We start from the raw sequence: 16,798 nt of genomic DNA, 5'->3' as shown, positions 1-16,798 counted from the left end.
TTCACGAGATATGAACGCCGAAATCTTGAAATTTCCTTGGAAAACACCCCTGAAACTCGGTTTCATGGAAAAAATGGGCACCATTTCAAAGAAAGTAATACATAAATGACTACCCCGGTTATGCGCCTTTGGAGGAACATCAAAGACATTATTTCAAGCATTCCCACCAAATTTCAAGAGATATGAACGCAGAAATCTTGATATTTGCTTGGAAAACACCCCCGAAACTCGGTTTCATGGAAAAAAATGGGCACCATTTCAAAGCAAGTAATCCATAAATGACTACCCCGGTTATGCGCCTTTGGAGGAACATAAAATACATTATTTCAAGCATTCCCACAAAATTTCACGAGATATGAACGCAGAAATCTTAAAATCTTCTTTCAAAACAGCCCCGAAACTCGGTTTCCTGGCAAAAATGGGCACCATTTCAAAGCAAGTATTTCATAAATGACTACCCCAGTTATGAGCCTTTGGAGGAACATCAAAGACATTATTTCAAGCTTTCCCACCAAATTTCACGAGACATGAACGCATAAATCTTGAAATTTTCTTGCAAAACACCCCCGAAACTCGATTTCTTGGCAAAAATGGGCACCATTTCAAAGCAAGTATTCCATAAATAACTACCCCGGTTATGGGCCTATGGAGGTACATCAAAGACATTATTTCAAGCATTCCCACCAAATTTCACGAGATCTGAACATATAAATCTTGAAATTTTCTTGCAAAACAGCCCTGAACCTTTGTTTCTTGTCATAAATGGGCACCATTTCAAAGCAAGTAATTCATAAATGACTACCCCGGTTATGCGCCTTAGAAGGAACATCAAAGACATTATTTCAAGCATTCCCACCAAATTTCACGAGATTTGAACGTAGAAATCTTGAAATTTGCTTGCAAAACACCCCTGAAACTCGGTTTCATGGCAAAAATGAGCCCCATTTCAAAGCAAGTATTCCATAAATGACTACCCCAGTTATGCGTCTTTGGAGGAACATCAACGACATTATTTAAAGCATTCCCACCAAATTTCACGAGATATGAACGCAGAAATCTTGAAATTTGCTTGCAAAACACCCCCGAAACTCGATTTCATGGCAAAAATGGGTCTCATTTCAAAGCAAGTAATTCATAAATGACTACCCCGGTAATGAGCCTTTAAAGGAACATCAAAGACATTATTTCAAGCATTCCCAACAAATTTCACGAGATATGAACGCAGAAATCTTGAAATTTGCTTGCAAAACACCCCCGAAACTCGGTTTCATGGCAAAACTGGGCCCCATTTCGAAGCAAGTATTCCATAAATGACTACCCCAGTTTTGCGCCTTTGGAGGAACATCAAAGACATTATTTCAAGCATTCCCACCAAATTTCACGAAATATGAACGCATAAATCATGAAATTTGCTTGCAAAACACCCCCGAAACTCGGTTTCATGGCAAAAATGGGCATCATTTCAAAGCAAGTAATCCATAAATGACTACCCCAGTTATGCGCCTTTGGAGGAACATCAAAGACATTATTTCAAGCATTCCCAACAAATTTCACGAGATATGAACGCAGAAATCTTGAAATTTGCTTGCAAAACACCCCCGAAACTCGGTTTCATGGCAAAACTGGGCCCCATTTCGAAGCAAGTATTCCATAAATGCCTACCCCAGTTATGCGCCTTTGGAGGAACATCAAAGACATTATTTCAAGCATTCCCACCAAATTTCACGAGATATAAACGCATAAATCTTGAAATTTGCTTGCAAAACACACCCCAGTTTCATGGCAGAAATGGGCATCATTTCAAAGCAAGTAATCCATAAATGCCTACCCCAGTTATGCGCCTTTGGAGGAACATCAAAGACATTATTTCAAGCATTCCCACCAAATTTCACGAGATCTGAACGCATAAATCTTGAAATTTGCTTGCAAAACACACCCCAGTTTCATGGCAGAAATGGGCATCATTTCAAAGCAAGTAATCCATAAATGACTACCCCAGTTATGCGCCTTTGGAGGAACATCAAAGACATTATTTCAAGCATTCCCACCAAATTTCACGAGATCTGAACGCAGAAATCTTGAAATTTTCTGGCAAAACAATCCCGAAACTCTGTTTCTTGTCATAAATTTGCCCCATTTCAAAGCAAGTATTCCATAAATGACTTACCCGGTTATGGGCCTTTGGAGGAACATCAAAGATATTTTTTTTCAAGCATTCCCACCAAATTTCACGAGATATGAACGCCGAAATCTTGAAATTTCCTTGGAAAACACCCCTGAAACTCGGTTTCATGGAAAAAATGGGCACCATTTCAAAGAAAGTAATACATAAATGACTACCCCGGTTATGCGCCTTTGGAGGAACATCAAAGACATTATTTCAAGCATTCCCACCAAATTTCAAGAGATATGAACGCAGAAATCTTGATATTTGCTTGGAAAACACCCCCGAAACTCGGTTTCATGGAAAAAAATGGGCACCATTTCAAAGCAAGTAATCCATAAATGACTACCCCGGTTATGCGCCTTTGGAGGAACATAAAATACATTATTTCAAGCATTCCCACAAAATTTCACGAGATATGAACGCAGAAATCTTAAAATCTTCTTTCAAAACAGCCCCGAAACTCGGTTTCCTGGCAAAAATGGGCACCATTTCAAAGCAAGTATTTCATAAATGACTACCCCAGTTATGAGCCTTTGGAGGAACATCAAAGACATTATTTCAAGCTTTCCCACCAAATTTCACGAGACATGAACGCAGAAATCTTGAAATTTTCTTGCAAAACACCCCCGAAACTCGATTTCATGGCAAAAAAGGGCACCATTTCAAAGCAAGTATTCCATAAATAACTACCCCGGTTATGGGCCTATGGAGGTACATCAAAGACATTATTTCAAGCATTCCCACCAAATTTCACGAGATCTGAACAAATAAATCTTGAAATTTTCTTGCAAAACAGCCCTGAAACTTTGTTTCTTGTCATAAATGGGCACCATTTCAAAGCAAGTAATTCATAAATGACTACCCCGGTTATGCGCCTTAGAAGGAACATAAAAGACATTATTTCAAGCATTCCCACCAAATTTCACAAGATTTGAACGTAGAAATCTTGAAATTTGCTTGCAAAACACCCCTGAAATTCGGTTTCATTGAAAAAATGAGCTCCATTTCAAAGCAAGTATTCCATAAATGACTACCCCAGTTATACGCATTTGGAGGAACATCAACGACATTATTTCAAGCATTTCCACCAAATTTCACGAGATATGAACGCAGAAATCTTGAAATTTGCTTGCAAAACACCTCCGAAACTCGATTTCATGGCAAAAATGGGTCTCATTTCAAAGCAAGTAATTCATAAATGACTACCCCGGTAATGAGCCTTTGAAGGATCATCAAAGACATTATTTCAATCATTCCCACCAATTTTCACGAGATATGAACGCAGAAATCTTGAAATTTGCTTGCAATACACCTCCGAAACTCGATTTCATGGCAAAAATGGGTCTCATTTCAAAGCAAGTAATTCATAAATGACTACCCCGGTAATGAGCCTTTGAAGGATCATCAAAGACTTTATTTCTATCATTCCCACCAACTTTCACGAGATATGAACGCAGAAATCATGAAATTTGCTTGCAAAACACCCCCGAAACTCGGTTTCATGTCATAAATAGGCACCATTTCAAAGCAAGTAATCCATAAATGACTACCCCGGTTATGCGCCTTTGGAGGAACATCAAAGACATTATTTCAAGCATTCCCACCAAATTTGACGAGATATGAACGCAGAAATCTTGAAATTGGCTTGCAAAATAGCCCCGAAACTCGGTTTCTTGGCAAAAATGGGCACCATTTCAAAGCAAGTATTCCATAAATGACTACCCCCGTTATGCGCCTTCGGAGGAACATCAAAGACATTATTTCAAGCATTCCCAACAAATTTCACGAGACATGAACGCATAAATCTTGAAATTTTCTTGCAAAACACCCTCGAAACTCGATTTCTTGGCAAAAATGGGCACCATTTCAAAGCAAGTATTCCATAAATGACTACCCCGGTTATGGGCCTTTGGAGGAACATCAAAGACACTATTTCAAGCATTTCCACCAAATTTCACGAGATATGAACGCAAAATCTTGAAATTTGCTTGCAAAACAGCCCCGAAACCTGGTTTCATGGCAAAAATGGGCACCATTTCAAAGCAAGTAATTCATAAATGACTACCCCGGTTATGCGCCTTTGGAGGAACATCAAAGACATTATTTCAAGCATTCCCACCAAATTTCACGAGATATGAACGCAGAAATCTTGAAATTTGCTTGCAAAACACCCCCGAAACTCGATTTCTTGTCATAAATGGGCCCCAAATCAAAGCAAGTAATCCATAAATGACTACTCCGGTAATGAGCCTTTGAAGGAACATCAAAGACATTATTTCAATCATTCCCACCAACTTTCACGAGATATGAACGGAGAAATCATGAAATTTGCTTGCAAAACACCCCGCAACTCGATTTCATGGCAAAAATGGGCCCCATTTCAAAGCAAGTATTCCATAAATGACTACCCCAGTTATGCGCCTTTGGAGGAACATCAACGACATTATTTCAAGCATTCCCACCAAATTTCACGAGATATGAACGCATAAATCTTGAAATTTTATGCAAAACAGCCCTGAAACTCTGTTTTTTGTCCTAAATGGGCACCATTTCAAAGCAAATAATCCATAAATGACTACCCCGGTTATGCGCCTTTGGAGGAACATCAAAGACATTATTTCAAGCATTCCCACCAAATTTCACGAGATATGAACGCAGAAATCTTGAAATTTGCTTGCAAAACACCCCCAAGACTCGATTTCATGGCAACAATAGGCCCCATTTCAAAGCAAGTATTCCATAAATGACTACCCCGGTTATGGGCCTTTGGAGGAACATCAAAGACATAAGTTCAAGCATTCCCACCAAATTTCACGAGATATGAACGCAAAAATCTTGAAATTTTCTTGCAAAACAGCCCCGAAACTATGTTTCTTGTCATAAATGGGCACCATTTCAAAGCAAGTAATCCATAAATGACCACCCCGGTAATGAGCCTTTGAAGGAACATCAAAGACATTATTTCAATAATTCCCACCAACTTTTACGAGATATGAACGCAGAAATCATGAAATTTGCTTGCAAAACACCCCCGAAACTCGGTTTTATGGCAAAAAAGGGCACCATTTCAAAGCAAGTATTCCATAAATAACTACCCCGGTTATGGGCTTATGGAGGTACATCAAAGACATTATTTCAAGCATTCCCACCAAATTTCACGAGATATGCACGCAGAAATCTTGAAATTTTCTTGCAAAACAGCCCCGAAACTATGTTTCTTGTCATAAATGGGCACCATTTCAAAGCAAGTAATCCATAAATGACTACCTCGGTTATGCGCCTTTGGAGGAACATCAAAGACATTATTTCAAGCATTCCCACCAAATTTCACGAGATATGAACGCAGAAATCTTGAAATTTGCTTGCAAAACACCCCCGAAACTCGATTTCATGGCAACAATAGGCCCCATTTCAAAGCAAGTAATCCATAAATGACTACTCCGGTAATGAGCCTTTGAAAGAACATCAACGACATTATTTCAATCATTCCCACCAACTTTCACGAGATATGAACGCCGAAATCATGAAATTTGCTTGCAAAACACCCCCGAAACTCGGTTTCATGGCAAAAAAGGGCACCATTTCAAAGCAAGTATTCCATAAATAACTACCCCGGTTATGGGCCTACGGAGGTACATCGAAGACATTATTTCAAGCATTCCCACCAAATTTCATGAGATCTGAACATATAAGTCTTGAAATTTTCTTGCAAAACAGCCCTGAAACTCTATTTCTTGTCATAAATGGGCACCATTTCAAAGCAAGTAATTCATAAATGACTACCCCGGTTATGCGCCTTAGAAGGAACATCAAAGACATTATTTCAAGCATTCCCACCAAATTTCACGAGATTTGAACGTAGAAATCTTGAAATTTGCTTGCAAAACACCCCTGAAACTCGGTTTCATGGCAAAAATGAGCCCCATTTCAAAGCAAGTATTCCATAAATGACTACCCCAGTTATGCGCCTTTGGAGGAACATCAACGACATTATTTCAAGCATTCCCACCAAATTTCACGAGATATGAACGCAGAAATCTTGAAATTTGCTTGCAAAACACCCCCGAAACTCGATTTCATGGAAAAAATGGGTCTCATTTCAAAGCAAGTAATCCATAAATGACTACCCCGGTAATGAGCCTTTGAAGGAACATCAAAGACATTATTTCAATCATTCCCACCAACTTTCACGAGATATGAACGCAGAAATCATGAAATTTGCTTGCAAAACACCCCCGAAACTCGGTTTCATGTCATAAATAGGCACCATTTCAAAGCAAGTAATCCATAAATGACTACCCCGGTTATGCGCCTTTGGAGGTACATCAAATACATTATTTCAAGCATTCCCACCAAATTTCACGAGACATGAACGCATAAATCTTGAAATTTTCATGCAAAACACCCCTGAAACTCGATTTCTTGGAAAAAATGGACACCATTTCAAAGCAAGTATTTCATAAATGACTACCCCGGTTATGGGCCTTTGGAGGAACATCAAAGACATTATTTCAAGCATTCCCACCAAATTTCACGAGACATGAACGCATAAATCTTGAAATTTTCTTGCAAAACACCCCCGAAACTCGATTTCTTGGCAAAAATGGGCACCATTTCAAAGCAAGTATTCCATAAATGACTACCCCGGTTATGGGCCTTTGGAGGAACATCAAAGACATTATTTCAAGCATTCCCACCAAATTTCACAAAATATGAACGCATAAATCTTTAAATTTGCTTGCAAAACACCCCCGAAACTCGGTTTCATGGCAAAAATGGGCATCATTTCAAAGCAAGTAATCCATAAATGACTACCCCAGTTATGCGCCTTTGGAGGAACATCAAAGACATTATTTCAATCATTCCCACCAACTTTCACGAGATATGAACGCAGAAATCATGAAATTTGCTTGCAAAACACCCCCGAAACTCGGTTTCATGTCATAAATAGACACCATTTCAAAGCAAGTAATCCATAAATGACTACCTCGGTTATGCGCCTTTGGAGGAACATCAACTACATTATTTCAAGCATTCACACCAAATTTCACGAGACATGAACGCATAAATCTTGAAATTTTCTTGCAAAACACCCCCGAAACTCGATTTCTTGGCAAAAATGGGCACCATTTCAAAGCAAGTATTTCATAAATGACTACCCCGGTTATGGGCCTTTGGAGGAACATCAATGACATTATTTCAAGCATTCCCACCAAATTTCACGAGACATGAACGCATAAATCTTGAAATTTTCTTGCAAAACACCCCCGAAACTCGATTTCTTGGCAAAAATGGGCACCATTTCAAAGCAAGTATTCCATAAATGATTACCCCGGTTATGGGCCTTTGGAGGAACATCAAAGACACTATTTCAAGCATTTCCACCAAATTTCACGAGATATGAACACAAAATCTTGAAATTTGCTTGCAAAACAGCCCCAAAACCTGGTTTCATGGCAAAAATGGGCACCATTTCAAAGCAAGTATTTCATAAATGACTACCCCGGTTATGCGCCTTTGGAGGAACATCAAAGACATTATTTCAAGCATTCCCACAAAATTTCACGAGATATGAACGCAGAAATCTTGAAATTTGCTTGCAAAACACCCCCGAAACTCGATTTCTTGTCATAAATGGGCCCCAAATCAAAGCAAGTAATCCATAAATGACTACTCTGGTAATGAGAGTTTGAAGGAACATCAAAGACATTATTTCAATCATTCCCACCAACTTTCACGAGATATGAACGCAGAAATCATGAAATTTGCTTGCAAAACACCCCGAAACTCGGTTTCATGGCAAAAATGGGCCCCATTTCAAAGCAAGTATTCCATAAATGACTACCCCAGTTATGCGCCTTTGGAGGAACATCAACGACATTATTTCAAGCATTCCCACCAAATTTCACGAGATATTTACACATAAATCTTGAAATTTTCTTTAAAACAGCCCTGAAACTCTGTTTTTTGTCATAAATTGGCACCATTTCAAAGCAAGTAATCCATAAATGACTACCCCGGTTATGGGCCTTTGGAGGAACATCAAAGACATATGTTCAAGCATTCCCACCAAATTTCACGAGATATGAACGCAAAAATCTTGAAATTTTCTTGCAAAACAGCCCCGAAACTATGTTTCTTGTCATAAATGGGCACCATTTCAAAGCAAGTAATCCATAAATGACCACCCCGGTAATGAGCCTTTGAAGGAACATCAAAGACATTATTTCAATAATTCCCACCAACTTTTACGAGATATGAACGCAGAAATCATGAAATTTGCTTGCAAAACACCCCCGGAACTCGGTTTTATGGCAAAAAAGGGCACCATTTCAAAGCAAGTATTCCATAAATAACTACCCCGGTTATGGGCTTATGGAGGTACATCAAAGACATTATTTCAAGCATTCCCACCAAATTTCACGAGATATGCACGCAGAAATCTTGAAATTTTCTTGCAAAACAGCCCCAAAACTATGTTTCTTGTCATAAATGGGCACCATTTCAAAGCAAGTAATCCATAAATGACTACCCCGGTTGTGCGCCTTTGGAGGAACATCAAAGACATTATTTCAAGCATTCCCACCAAATTTCACGAGATATGAACGCAGAAATCTTGAAATTTGCTTGCAAAACACCCCCGAAACTCGATTTCATGGCAACAATAGGCCCCATTTCAAAGCAAGTAATCCATAAATGACTACTCCGGTAATGAGCCTTTGAAAGAACATCAAAGACATTATTTCAATCATTCCCACCAACTTTCACGAGATATGAACGCCGAAATCATGAAATTTGCTTGCAAAACACCCCCGAAACTCGGTTTCATGGCAAAAAAGGGCACCATTTCAAAGCAAGTATTCCATAAATAACTACCCCGGTTATGGGCCTATGGAGGTACATCGAAGACATTATTTCAAGCATTCCCACCAAATTTCATGAGATCTGAACATATAAGTCTTGAAATTTTCTTGCAAAACAGCCCTGAAACTCTATTTCTTGTCATAAATGGGCACCATTTCAAAGCAAGTAATTCATAAATGACTACCCCGGTTATGCGCCTTAGAAGGAACATCAAAGAAATTATTTCAAGCATTCCCACCAAATTTCACGAGATTTGAACGTAGAAATCTTGAAATTTGCTTGCAAAACACCCCTGAAACTCGGTTTCATGGCAAAAATGAGCCCCATTTCAAAGCAAGTATTCCATAAATGACTACCCCAGTTATGCGCCTTTGGAGGAACATCAACGAAATTATTTCAAGCATTCCCACCAAATTTCACGAGATATGAACGCAGAAATCTTGAAACTTGCTTGCAAAACACCCCCGAAACTCGATTTCATGGAAAAAATGGGTCTCATTTCAAAGCAAGTAATCCATAAATGACTACCCCGGTAATGAGCCTTTGAAGGAACATCAAAGACATTATTTCAATCATTCCCACCAACTTTCACGAGATATGAACGCAGAAATCATGAAATTTGCTTGCAAAACACCCCCGAAACTCGGTTTCATGTCATAAATAGGCACCATTTCAAAGCAAGTAATCCATAAATGACTACCCCGGTTATGCGCCTTTGGAGGTACATCAAATACATTATTTCAAGCATTCCCACCAAATTTCACGAGACATGAACGCATAAATCTTGAAATTTTCTTGCAAAACACCCCTGAAACTCGATTTCTTGGAAAAAATGGACACCATTTCAAAGCAAGTATTTCATAAATGACTACCCCGGTTATGGGCCTTTGGAGGAACATCAAAGACATTATTTCAAGCATTCCCACCAAATTTCACGAGACATGAACGCATAAATCTTGAAATTTTCTTGCAAAACACCCCCGAAACTCGATTTCTTGGCAAAAATGGGCACCATTTCAAAGCAAGTATTTCATAAATGACTACCCCGGTTATGGGCCTTTGGAGGAACATCAAAGACATTATTTCAAGCATTCCCACCAAATTTCACAAAATATGAACGCATAAATCTTTAAATTTGCTTGCAAAACACCCCCGAAACTCGGTTTCATGGCAAAAATGGGCATCATTTCAAAGCAAGTAATCCATAAATGACTACCCCAGTTATGCGCCTTTGGAGGAACATCAAAGACATTATTTCAAGCATTCCCAACAAATTTCACGAGATATGAAAGCAGAAATCTTGAAATTCGCTTGCAAAACACCCCCGAAACTCGGTTTCATGGCAAAACTGGGCCCCATTTCGAAGCAAGTATTCCATAAATGACTACCCCAATTATGCGCCTTTGGAGGAACATCAAAGACATTATTGCAAGCATTCCCACCAAATTTCACGATATATAAACGCATAAATCATGAAATTTGCTTGCAAAACACACCCGAAACTCAGTTTCATGGCAAAAATGGGCACCATTTCAAAGCAAGTAATCCATAAATGACTACCCCAGTTATGCGCCTTTGGAGGAACATCAAAGACATTATTTCTAGCATTTCCACCAAATTTCACGAGATATGAACGCATAAATATTGAAATTTGCTTGCAAAACACCCCCGTAACTCGGTTTCATGGCAAAAATGGGCACCATTTCAAAGCAAGTATTCCATAAATGACTACCCCGGTTATGGGTCTTTGGAGGAACATCGAAGACATAAGTTCAAGCATTCTCACCAAATTTCACGAGATATGAACGCAGAAATCTTGAAATTTTCATGCAAAACGGCCTCGAAACACGGTTTCTTGGCAAAAATGGACACCATTTCAAAGCAAGTAATTCATAAATGACTGCCCCGATTATGAACCTTTGGAGGAACATCAAAGACAGTATTTCAAGTATTCCCACCAAATTTCACGAGATATGAACGCAGAAATCTTGAAATTTGCTTGCAAAACAGCCCCGAAACTAGGTTTCATGGCAAAAAATGGCACCATTTCAAAGCAAGTAATCCATAAATGACTACCCTTATTATGAGCCTTTGGAGGAACATCAAAGACATTATTTCAAGCATTCCCACCAAATTTCACGAGATATGAACGCAGAAATCTTGAAATTTGCTTGCAAAACACCCCCGAAACTCGGTTTCATGGCAAAAAAGGGCACCATTTCAAAGCAAGTATTCCATAAATGACTACCCCGGTTATGGGCCTTTGGAGGAACATCAAAGACATAAGTTCAAGCATTTCCACAAAAAATCACGAGATTTAAACGCAGAAATCTTAAAATGTTCTTGCAAAACAACCCCGAAACTCGGTTTCTTGGCAAAAATGGGCACCATTTCAAAGCAAGTAATCCATAAATGACTACCCTGATTATGCGCCTTTGGAGGAACATCGAAAACATTATTTCAAGCATTCCCACCAAATTTCACGAGATATTAACGCCGAAATCTTGAAATTTGCTTTCAAAACACCCCCGAAACTCGGTTTCATGGCAAAAATATGCCCCATTTCAAAGCAAGTATTCCATAAATGACTACCCTAGTTATGGGCCTTTGGAGAAACATCAAAGACAAGTTCAAGCATTCCCACCAAATTTCAGGAGATATGAACGCAGAAATATTGAAATTTTCTTGCAAAACAGCCCCGAAACTCGGTTTCTTGGCAAAAATTGGCACCATTTCAAAGCAAGTAATTTATAAATGACTGCCCCGATTATGCGCCTTTGGAGGAACATCAAAGACATTATTTCAAGCATTCCCACCAAATTTCACGAGATATGAACGCAGAAATCTTGAAATTGGCTTGCAAAACAGCCCCGAAACTCGGTTTCATGGCATAAAATGGCACCATTTCAAAGCAAGTAATCCATAAATAACTACCCCGGGTATGGGCCTATGGAGGTACATCAAATACATTATTTCAAGCATTCCCACCAAATTTCACGAGATCTGAACATAGAAATCTTGAAATTTTCTTGCAAAACAGCCTTGAAACTCGGTTTCTTGGCAAAAATGGGCACCATTTAAAAGCAAGTAATCCATAAATGAGAACCTTGACTATGCGCCTTTGGAGGAACATCGAAAACATTATTTCAAGCATTCCAACCAAATTTCACGAGATATGAACGCAGAAATCTTTAAATTGGCTAGTAAAACAGCCCCGAAACTCGGTTTCTTGGCAAAAATGGGCACCATTTCAAAGCAAGTATTTCATAAATTACTACCCCCGTTATGCGCCTTTGGAGGAACATCAAAGACATTATTTTAAGCAATCCCACAAAATTTCACGAGATATGAACGCATAAATCTTAAAATCTTCTTTCAAAACAGCCCCGTAACTCGGTTTCCTAGCAAAAATGGGCACCATTTCAAAGCAAGTAATCCATAAATGACTACCTTGATTATGCGTCTTTGGAGAAACATCGAAAACATTATTTCGAGCATTCCCACCAAATTTCACGAGATATGAACGCCGAAATCATGAAATTTGCTTTCAAAACACCCCGGAAACTCGGTTTCATGGCAAAAATATGCACCATTTCAAAGAAAGTATTCCATAAATGACTACCCTGGTTATGGGCCTTTGGAGAAACATCAAAGACATAAGTTCAAGCATTCCCACCAAATTTCACGAGATATGAACGCCGAAATCTTGAAATTTTCTTGCAAAACAGCCCCGAAACTCGGTTTCTTGGCAAAAATGGGCACCATTTCAAAGCAAGTATTTCATAAATGACTACCCCGGTTATGAGCCTTTGGAGGAACATCAAAGACATTATTTCAAGCATTCCCACCAAATTTCACGAGACATGAACGCATAAATCTTGAAATTTTCTTGCAAAACACCCCCGAAACTCGATTTCTTGGCAAAAATGGGCACCATTTCATAGCAAGTATTCCATAAATGACTAACCCGGTTATGGGCCTTTGGAGGAACATGAAAGACACTATTTCAAGTATTTCCACCAAATTTCACGAGATATGAACGCAAAATCTTGAAATTTGCTTGCAAAACAGCCCCGAAACCTGATTTCATGGCAAAAATGGGCACCATTTCAAAGCAAGTAATACATAAATGACTTCCCCGGGTATGCGCCTTTGGAGGAACATCAAAGACATTATTTCAAGCATTCCCACCAAATTTCACGAGATATGAACGCAGAAATCTTGAAATTTGCTTGCAAAACACCCCCGAAACTCGATTTCTTGTCATAAATTAGCCCCAAATCAAAGCAAGTAATCCATAAATGACTACTCCGGTAATGAGCCTTTGAAGGAACATCAAAGACATTATTTCAAGCATTCCCACCAAATTTCACGAGATTTGAACGTAGAAATCTTGAAATTTGCTTGCAAAACACCCCTGAAACTCGGTTTCATGGCAAAAATGAGCCCCATTTCAAAGCAAGTATTCCATAAATGACTACCCCCGTTATGCGCCTTCGGAGGAACATCAAAGACATTATTTCAAGCATTCCCACCAAATTTCACGAGACATGAACGCATAAATCTTGAAATTTTCTTGCAAAACACCCCCGAAACTCGATTTCTTTGCAAAAATGGGCACCATTTCAAAGCAAGTATTCCATAAATAACTACCCCGGTTATGGGCTTATGGAGGTACATCAAAGACATTATTTCAAGCATTCCCACCAAATTTCACGAGATATGAACGCCGAAATCTTGAAATTTGCTTGGAAAACACCCCCGAAACTCGGTTTCATGGAAAAAATGGGCACCATTTCAAAGCAAGTATTCCATAAATGACTACCCCGGTTATGGGCCTTTGGAGGAACATCAAAAACATTATTTCAAGCATTCGCACCAAATTTCAAGAGATATGAACGCATAAATCTTGAAATTTGCTTGCAAAACACCCCCGAAACTCGGTTTCATGGGAAAAATGGGCACCATTTCAAAGAAAGTAATCCATAAATGACTACCCCGGTTATGGGCCTTTGGAGGAACATCAAAGATATTATTTCAAGCATTCCCACCAAATTTCACGAGATATGAACGCCGAAATCTTGAAATTTGCTTGGAAAACACCCCCGAAACTCGGTTTCATGGAAAAAATGGGCACCATTTTAAAGCAAGTATTCCATAAATGTCTACCCCGGTTATGGGCCTTTGGAGGAACATCAAAGATATTATTTCAAGCATTCCCACCAAATTTCACGAGATATGAAAGCCGAAATCTTGAAATTTGCTTGGAAAACACCCCCGAAACTCGGTTACATGGATAAAATGGGCACCATTTCAAAGCAAGTATTCCATAAATGACTACCCCGGTTATGGGCCTTTGGAGGTACATCAAAGACATTATTTCAAGCATTCCCACCAAATTTCACGAGATCTGAACGCAGAAATCATGAAATTTTCTTGCAAAACAGTCCCGAAACTCTGTTTCTTGTCATAAATGGGCCCCATTTCAAAGCAAGTATTCCATAAATGACTACCCCAGTTATGGGCCTTTGGAGGAACGTCAAAGATATTATTTCAAGCATTCCCACCAAATTTCACGAGATATGAACGCCGAAATCTTGAAATTTGCTTGGAAAACACCCCCGAAACTCGGTTTCATGGAAAAAATGGGCACCATTTCAAAGCAAGTAATCCATAAATGACTACCCCGGTTATGCGCCTTTGGAGGAACATCAAAGACATTATTTCAAGCATTCCCACCAAATATCACGAGATATGAACGCATAAATCTTGAAATTTGCGGGCAAAAACCGCTCAAACTCGGTTTCATGGCAAAAATGGACCCCATTTCAAAGCAAGTATTCCATAAATGACTACCCCGGTTATGGGCCTTTGGAGGAACATCAAAGACATTATTTCAAGCATTCGCACCAAATTTCAAGAGATATGACTGCATAAATCTTGAAATTTGCTTGCAAAACACCCCCGAAACTCGGTTTCATGGAAAAAACGGGCACCATTTCAAAGAAAGTATTCCATAAATGACTACCCCGGTTATGGGCCTTTGGAGGAACATCAAAGAAATTATTTCAAGCATTCCCACCAAATTTCACGAGATATGAACGCATAAATCTTGAAATTTGCTTGCAAAACACCCCTAAAACTCGGTTACATGGATAAAATGGGCACCATTTCAAAGCAAGTATTCCATAAATGACTACCCCGGTTATGGGCCTTTGGAGGTACATCAAAGACATTATTTCAAGCATTGCCACCAAATTTCACGAGATCTGAACGCAGAAATCTTGAAATTTTCTTGCAAAACAGTCTCGAAACTCTGTTTCTTGTCATAAATTTGCCCCATTTCAAAGCAAGTATTCCATAAATGACTACCCCGGTTATGGGCCTTTGGAAGAACATCAAAGATAATATTTCAAGCATGCCCACCAAATTTCACGAGATATGAACGCCGAAATCTTGAAATTTGCTTGGAAAACACCCCCGAAACTCGGTTTCATTGGAAAAATGGGCACTATTTCAAAGAAAGTAATCCATAAATGACTACCCTGGTTATGGGCCTTTGGAGGTACATCAAAGACATTATTTCAAGCATTCCCACCAAATTTCACGAGATCTGAACGCAGAAATCATGAAATTTGCTTGCAAAACAGTCCCGAAACTCTATTTCTTGTCATAAATGGGCCCCATTTCAAAGCAAGTATTCCATAAATGACTACCCCGGTTATGGGCCTTTGGAGGAACATCAAAGATATTATTTCAAGCATTTCCACCAAATTTCACGAGATATGAACGCCGAAATCTTAAAATTTGCTAAGAAAACACCCCCGAAACTCGGTTTCATGGAAAAAATTGGCACCATTTCAAAGCAAGTAATCCATAAATGACTACCCCGGTTATGCGCCTTTGGAGGAACATCAAAGACATTATTTCAAGCATTCCCACCAAATTTTACGAGATATGAACGCAAAAATCTTGAAATTTGCTTGCAAAACAACCCCGAAACTCGGTTTCTTGGAAAAAATGGGCACCATTTCAAAGCAAGTAATCCATAAATGACTACCCTGATTATGCGCATTTGGAGGAACATTAAAGACATTATTTCAAGTATTCCCACCTAATTTCACGAGATATGAACGCAGAAATCTTGAAATTTGCTTGCAAAACAGCCTCGAATCTCGGTTTTATGGCAAAAATGGGCACCATTTCAAAGCAAGTATTCCATAAATGACTACCCCGGTTATGCGCCTTTGGAGGAACATCAAAGACATTATTTCATGCATTCCCACCAAATTTCACGAGATATGAATGACGAAATCTTGAAATTTGCTTGCAAAACACCCCCGAAACTCGGTTTCATTGCAAAAATGAGCACCATTTCAAAGCTAGTAATCCATAAATGCCTACCCCGGTTATGCGCCTTTGGAGGAACATCGAAAACAATTTTTCAAACATTCCCACCAAATTTCACGAGATATGAACGCCGAAATCTTGAAATTTGCTTGCAAAAGACCTCCAAAACTCGGTTTCATGGCAAAAATGAGCACCATTTCAAAGCAAGTAATCCGTAGGGTTTCGAGACCTAAACTCTGAAATCCTGAAAACCCTAATTCTCGAAACCTCGAAACGCTCGAACCCTGAAACCTTCAAACCTTAAAACTCTGAAACCCTGAAAACCCTACTTCTCAACAATAGAAATAATCCTTGAACGGGTTGCCAAAACCCCAAAACCATAAAACTCTAAAACACTAAATCCCTGAAACTCTAAAA

Source organism: Lotus japonicus, chromosome 5, assembly GCF_012489685.1.
Source record: "Lotus japonicus ecotype B-129 chromosome 5, LjGifu_v1.2".
Taxonomy (NCBI): domain Eukaryota; kingdom Viridiplantae; phylum Streptophyta; class Magnoliopsida; order Fabales; family Fabaceae; genus Lotus; species Lotus japonicus.
Note: the sequence above shows the minus strand (reverse complement) of the source record.